The sequence below is a fragment of the Notechis scutatus genome, chromosome 3 (assembly GCF_049901735.1).
Source record: "Notechis scutatus isolate UNSWTSFEM ecotype Mainland chromosome 3, rNotScu1.2, whole genome shotgun sequence".
Classification (NCBI taxonomy): Eukaryota; Metazoa; Chordata; class Lepidosauria; order Squamata; family Elapidae; genus Notechis; species Notechis scutatus.
The window spans coordinates 59,463,900-59,471,842 of record NC_142011.1 but is presented as its reverse complement, the minus strand read 5'-3'; the positions used below and the strand labels follow the sequence as shown (position 1 = coordinate 59,471,842).

General features: G+C 37.4%; 1 protein-coding gene across 1 annotated transcript in view; it reads left to right on the top strand.

Moving 5' to 3' along the window:
- The first annotated feature begins 7,312 nt into the window (after positions 1–7,312).
- Positions 7,313–7,943, top strand: part of SMIM44 (small integral membrane protein 44) — a 40,400-nt gene continuing 39,769 nt past the window's right edge. The window contains exon 1 of the mRNA XM_087960202.1: positions 7,313–7,614. The gene's annotated coding sequence lies outside the window, so the exon portion shown is untranslated. The remainder of the gene's footprint in view (positions 7,615–7,943) is intronic.

The window sequence follows — 7,943 nt, the reverse complement described above, 5'->3', positions numbered from 1 at the left end:
TTACAGAGCCCCTGATTATGACATTGAACATGTAAACAAGCTAAATTCACTACTAACATGGGCAACATCCTGCCCACACACTTTTATCTTTCTTGGTGACTTCAATCTACCTCACATTAATTGGACCCTAAACGAATGTAAAACTGAACCCATACATGCAACCTTCTACAATGCTGTAACAAGCCTGGGACTGGAACAACTTGTAACCAACAATACTAGACTTAACAACTGCCTCGATCTCATCTTCTGCAATAGTTTGAATTCAATTTATGGAATACAAATTAAAGGACCCTTTTCCAACAGTGACCACAGCATGATTGACTTTTGTCTCAACATATGGCCACACAAAAATCAACACAATGATGTGATCCCCAATTATAACTTCAAAAAAGGCAACTATGAACTTATAGACAACGATCTCTCATCCCTTGATTGGCAAATTCTATTCACTGGATGCAATACTGTTGAAGACCATTACAACATATTTTTACATGAAGTCAAAAGAGTCATCAAACTATATGTACCAATAATAACTCCAAAAACCAGAAAAAAACTGATTACTCATAACAATAAGGAAGCTTCAATCCAAAAAGAAATCACTTTGGCAGAAAAACAAATCTGGTCACATTGCCAACTTCAAAAGCCGATACAAAAATTTATGCCACCAGATAAAGACTGAATGCACCAATTATCACATTAAACAAGAGGAAAACCTTCTACACACCAATTCCACCTGCGCTTTCTACAATTTTCTAAACAACAAACTAAAAGACTCAAGGTCCATCCCACCCCTGAAAGGACCTAATGGTAAAGACTGCAAGGATGACACATTAAAGCCAACCTCTTTAACACATTCTTTGGCTCAGTATTTGTAAATAGCAATGGATCATGCCAAGTATTTCCTAGTCGAGCCACAGACAACTACAATGATCTAATACATATAGATTTTACAGAAGACAATGTTGAAAAAGCACTATGCAACCGAAAACCACCTCTATCTCTCGGACCAGAGAGAATATGTGCCTACTTCTTAAAAAAGCTATCCACTGCCATAGCCGAACCTCTAAGCATAATCTTTGAAAAATCTTTCAGGACCAGTACCTTGCCAAAACTATGGTCACAAGCCACGGTCATCCCCATCTTCAAAAAGGGAGACCCCAGCCTAGTTGAAAATTACAGACCAATCTCTTTATGCTGCGCCACCTGTAAAGTCATGGAATCAATTATTAACCAATCCATTATCCTCCACTTAGAGACAAACAACCTACTCTCTAATAAACAATTTGGTTTTAAAAAAAACTATCCTGTAATCTGCAACTCTTACATTGCAAAAACATATGGACTTCACAACTTGATCAGGGCAACGCAATAGAAGCAATCTACATAGACTTCTGTAAAGCCTTTGATTCAGTGGTACATGACAAACTACTCCTAAAACTAAAATCTTATAGTATCTCTGGACACCTGCATAACTGGATAGAAGCATTCCTGTCAAACAGACAACAAATGGTCAAAATTGGGAGCATCCTATCAAATTCTGTACCTGTCAACAGTGGTGTCCCCCAAGGCAGCGTTCTAGGACCAACTCTCTTCATACTCTACATAAATGACCTCTGTGATCATATTAAAAGCAACTGCATTCTCTTTGCTGATGATGTAAAGCTATTCAACACCACAGACAATACTGCTACCCTTCAAAAAGACCTCGACTATGTATCAGAATGGTCAACAAATGGCAGCTTCAAATCTCAACAAATAAGTGCTTCGTCTTACATATTGGCAAAAAAAAAAAAAAAAACAGAAAATAAAATACAGGCTAAATAGTCAAAACCTTGTTGATGATCCAAACTCTTTCAAGGATCTTGGAGTACTCATCTCTAATGATCTAAATGCTAGAGCCCATTGTAACTACACAGCCGAAAAGGCATTAAGAGTTGTTAACCTAATCTTACATAGCTTTTTCTCTGGTAATATTACACTACTAACTAGAGCATACAAAACATTTGCTAGACCAATATTTGAATACAGCTCATCAGTCTGGAACCCACATTACGTATCTGATATTAACACAGTTGAGAAAGTCCAGAAATATTTAACAAGAAGAGTTCTCCACTCCTCGTTGCAGAATACCTTATGCCACCAGACTTGAAATTCTAGGCCTAGAAAACCTAGAACTACGCTGCCTTCGGTCCGATCTAAGTATAGTATATAAAATCATACATTGCAATGTCCTACCTGTCAATGAATACTTCAGCTTCAACCATAACAATATAAGAGCAAACAATAGATACAAACTCATGGTTAACCCGCACCAAACTTGATTGCAGGAAATACAACTTCAGCAACAGAGTGGTCAATGTATGGAATACTCTACCTGACTCTGGTTTCTTCCCCAAACCCCAAAAACTTTAACCTTAGACTTTCTACTATTGACCTCACCCCTTTCCTAAGAGGTCTGTAGGGGGCGTGCATAAGCGCACCAACTGTCCTATTGTTTCTTTTATTTTTCTTATATGTATCCATAACTATGTATTTACTTATACCTCTTATTGTGTAAGCAATTGACAAACCAAATAAAATAAATAAATAAATGAAACAAATAAGAAAAGTCACAGAACAATCAGCATGAAATCACTGTATAATATTAGCCTTTACAAGTGACCTGTTCAGTAATGGAAGAACATTGGATAGTCAAGTGAAACATGATTGACTATCATTGGATAGTCAAGTGAAACATGACTACTATTATTTCTAGAATGGATCCAGGAAGTACTAGCATATTTATATATTAGTTCAGGTTAGCATTATGGCCATGACCTTTTTTCAGTTGCTGAAATGGAGAAGCCTCAGGGAAACAAAATGGGGATTTCTGTATATGGAAAAACTGTGGAAAACAAGTTTCTAATCTTGTAGTGTCTGTTTTGTTCTTGTTAGAACTGTGAAATCCATCATCTGTAGTCTAATTCAAAAACTCTTTACTAAAATTAATTTATTCTAAGGCCAGAAATTTGTTCTGGGTAACAACTGCAAAAAAAACCTGGTGTTTCCCTGCTTTCATTAGTACATCTTACTATTATATTGTTGCAACTATTGTTAAACAATTAAGAATCAGAAATCTTGCCAGTCAGTTGTGCATCTTTTAAATATCTGTCACTAGACCAAATTTTCATCTTTGGCTGTTCCTGGCTAAAGATCCTCGATTATGAAAAGAGATTCCAAATCTAAATATCAGCAAGACTAACTCCCTTTTTACAACATGATTATTATCAACATATCACTACAATCATTAAAGCAGGTATATGCTACCTTCTGCTCTTCAGCTGTTTTAAACTACAACTTTTATTCACTCCAAACCAGTTCAAAAAGCAGCCAACTTTGCTTATTTAATGCCCTCTAGATCTATTCAGTGTGTGGTCCAGAATCCCATGCTAACACAGTGTTCATTAAGTTTTCAACCGCACAGCTTTTACAAAATTGCAAAGAAGAAACCACCATAAAAATATGGCAGCCTTCATAACTCTCTCTTTCCTAGCAAACATCTTCCAGTCAACAGTTTGCAATGAAGCCAGCAGCTTTTATGTATATAGACTTTGTATCTGGTCCCAATTTGCTGTCTGAAGCTGCTGCCTTCCATAATTAAAATCAAAGCAACAACAGTAAGATCTCAGATACCAACTTTGCTTTGGGTAGGTCTAAAGCTTATCAGTCCATACAATGGTATGATATAATGGGCAAAGGATCCCTTTTCTAATATAGGTTGGTTGTCCAGAGAAGATGGCAATGAAAACAGACAGGCACTAACAAACTGAGATAATGAAACAATCATATCTGTTGAAGGGGCAACTTTTCTCATGGGTGAAAAAAAAATCATTTCTGAATAAAATTGCAAGACTGAGGAAGGAAAACAAATCGTGATTGAACCTCAGATTTCTTTTGGCAGCTTTTATTGCAGTGGATGGAAAGACCTGGAAATTAAATATCCATGCACTGAGTAGCAGAGAGAATTAGCATGTTGTGTAATAATAGAGCCACATTTCTGATTATGTTGAAGTAATCCTTCACAAATCCTTTCACTGATCATATAGATATTGAGTTGTAAATACATCCTCTTGGTCCTATCTGAATTAGGACCAATCATTTTTTTTCTCTATTTATCTGTTTTATTACTCAGGTTTGCACATAAAGCTAATATTGGCTACAATACAATGCATGTCTCAGAGAAAGACAAATGGATTCCTTCTGCAGGCCCTCATCCAGGCATTTCTGATGGGATAAGATAGTGTCCCCATAATTCTATCTAACATGCAGTTACCAGTTTTTAACTTCAAACAAGAAGAGACTTATGAGAAAGATGGGGGTTGTCCTGCTGCTATCCATAAAATACTAGCTCCTCACCTCTGGCCCCATATAAATTGTAGGAATTTTCCTTAGGTAAAACAAATGAGGCCTTTTCAAGGTGCAAACTTTCAAGATTTCTCAGGGTGATTTGATTATCTTAGTGTTCTGTATGGGAGGTGAGCTTATTAGTTTTGCTCTGAATTGTGTGTTTATGTGTGTGTAGGGGGGAGGTTGTTTATTTAACCTTGGAACCCAACAAAAGTTACCCTTTATGGACTTTTTAAAAAAATGGATAACAATGAACTGATGGTTTCTGGATGTATTGTTAAAAGGGCTTTATATGTAGAAAAGGGAACCACATTGAACACTTTTGAAGGAGGGAAATGCTATCAAGTAACTGCTGTAAAGAATATTGGAAATCACTTCTTTGAGTAGCTTTTTTCTGTTTCCTCTGTTTCTATTGTTTTCAATGCCCTTCTGTATAATGATGGTTCCTGGCTGTGATTTTATTAGCTTTTAGAACTTCTTGGATAAAAGCAGAATGGAGGAGAAGACCGAGTTCTGGGGCATCCCATACTGGACTGTTCAAAGACTTGTCCTCTTCTTCCCATAATCACAGAATAGAATCTCCTACTTAAGAAGGAGCAGAATCACAGTAATATGGTGTTCCTCATTCTCAGGCACACAGATGATCAGAAAAATGGAATAACAAAATAATAACAGAATAGCAGATGCTCAGGCAGGAAACCCTATAACCCGTTCTGAACAAATATGTCTGTTCATTCTCCTCTTAAAAACCTGCACCATGTCTGAAATCAAGCTGTCCACTGATAAATTGTTCTCACTGTCAGGAAATAACTTCTTCGTTCTAGATTGGATCTCTCCTTGATACGTTTCCATCCATTACTTCTTGTCATGCCTCCAGGTGCTTTGGAGAATAGGTTATCCCCATCTTCTTTGTGACTCTTCCAATATTGGAAGAGTACTATTGTGTCACCCCTAGTCCTTCTCTTGGCTAGACTAGACATACCCAATATAATGAAGAGTTGTTCATTATATGTTTTAGCCTCCAGCCCCCTAATCATCTTTGTTGCTCTTCTCTGTACTCTTCTAGTCCCAACATTTTTAATCGTGATGACCAAATCTGGATGCAGTATTCCAATAAATCTATACATGTACTTTGATAAACAATGTTGAAAGCCACTGAGAAATCCAATAAGAACAGATTGGTCATTTTTCCTTCATCTAAGTCCCGCTATATGCTATCTGTGAAAGCATTTTTTTATAGGGTGGTAGTTGTAGAGCAGTGCAGGGTCCAAACAACACATTTTGAGTAATGTGACTTCAGAGATGAACTGAAGTCTTTTTCAAACAATCATCATGCGCTACCCAACTCTTTACCCTGTTCATAGCAACCTGCACCAACCAAGTGGTGAAGCACACAAGTGATATCCGCCATCACAGAGACCCCAATGCATTGCCTTGAAATCTTAGGTAACATCATATGAGATTACTCTGTCATTTTATCCACAAAATGATCAGCCAGATGTTCTCAGGAAATATTTAATGGGTCTTCCAGACCAGCCTTCCCCAACAGACAGATTACTCAAAATTTCATTGCTGGCTGGCATTCCATGAATGTAACAAGATAGGAAAATGCTTCATTGAAAACAGTCTGGCTTATTTGAAAAGAAGGCGAAAAAGTCATAACTATCCTAATTCAAATGAAGGTATAGGGGTTATCAGATTATCCACACTGGGAACAGGAGGGAAAAAAAGGGTTTTCCCATATGAGATTTGCTAGTTTCTCCGCGTCCACTATAGTGTCTTTTAGGGCTATACAATTTGTTATTTCCATTTCCTGAGCAAATATTTCTATGCATTGTCTCCACTCTGTAGTTAAAAGTGAGATCCACCACAGGAGGCAACTTGTCAATAAAACCTCACTATTTTATTGACAGTGAGAGAGAAGCCTTATTCAAATTATAGAAAGTGAAAACAAATGGAAAAATAGAACTCATAGGCTCTTTATACATTGCATTCACCTTTATTTTTCTGATTACATACAATATATGCTATGGGATATATTATTCACCCATAACCTTATTGTGATGGCCCCAAGTGCCAAATTGCATTTCTTTTATCCCTGCAATGAAATACAAAATCTGCTACATAAGCTGAGGGCTGCTTAGAGTTACAAAGCCTGATTTTCTAGTACTTATTTATTCAGATGTATATAAGGCAAACCACTGATTCATTTCTGAACAACTATAGGTTTCATTGGCTATTTAGCTCAGAAAAGTCAGGTGTAAAATAAATACTTCATAGACTTCAATTGAGATTCAATGTTAATTATTAACCAAAAAGTCATTAGCCCAAGCAACATTGCATCATGAATTTATTTAATATATTTAGACCATATTTAAGTAAACTTAACTGGAAGACTAACACACATCTGTTTATAGTAAAGAATAATTTAAATTATTGCAAATATTCTTGAGCTAAATTGCTAATAAGAGTGGCTGTGGTCATTTGAACTTTTATCTGGGGCCAAAAGTGAAGGTGTCAGTAGATTTTCTCTCCTAAGTAAGTATGTGTAATTGCAGCCCTATTCTTCTTCTCTAGGACTTAATCTTCTTAAAGGAAGATTTTTTTCTCCCAATAAGAAGGTGGTTTTTGTTCTACTAGGATGAGAGAAATCATTTGCATCTTTTCATCTAGGCAATATGCATTTGCCACCCAAAGACTTCTTTGCTCTCTGCTATCCTCTAATCACCAAGGTAAGTAGTAGGTCCCAACTTCTACCCTTTATTTAGATATATCATGTTGGCATAGAAAGAGTTTATGCAGGATAGAATAGCGAAAGGAGAGAAGAGAAAGAGGAGGCAACTGATCATATGTGGTAGTGTGATTTATTTATTTTTATCCTCGATTTAAGTACAATGGAGAGTTTAAATCTGTCGACATCATCAAAGCTCCCTGGGCGGCTAGGTTAACGCAGCGGAGAGCGCGTGTATGTGTGTGTGTGTGTGTTGTAGAGTGGATTCAGCACTCTGGCCAGCTCCGCCACTGTTGCACGCCTGCCGGCGCGAGAAGACACAGAGGGGAAAACCTCAAGTAGAGAGACGCTCCTTAGACAACGCCACTAAACGGATCGATGTTGAGGCGATCTGGGAGGGCAATTAAATCAGGGCAGCTGAAACGTGCTTTCTCCGTTCCGAGGAGATAAAGAAGCTCTGTGAGGCTTCCCTCCCCCGCTTTTCGATCATACCGTAGGTTCGTTCGTTTCTTGTACTACTGCTCGATCAAAAAATTTAAAAAAGAAGAAGGGAGGAGAGCGGGCAGAGGGGATTCCCCGCTTTCAAGTACTTTATTGAAAGGCTTCCCTTTCAATAAAGCGAGATGGAAAGCACATACTGGTGCCGATTTCTGGCACGGTGCTTTGTCATTTAGTCTTTTTTCCTTTTTAAAAAAAATATTTTCATGTTGTAGAGTGTCTCCGATCCTTCGAATTTTTTTTTAAAACCTCAAGGGGGCTAGATTAACAGTAAACCATTGAAAAGGGTACCCGGTTTGATAGCTCGGTTTATTTGTGCTTGTCTTTT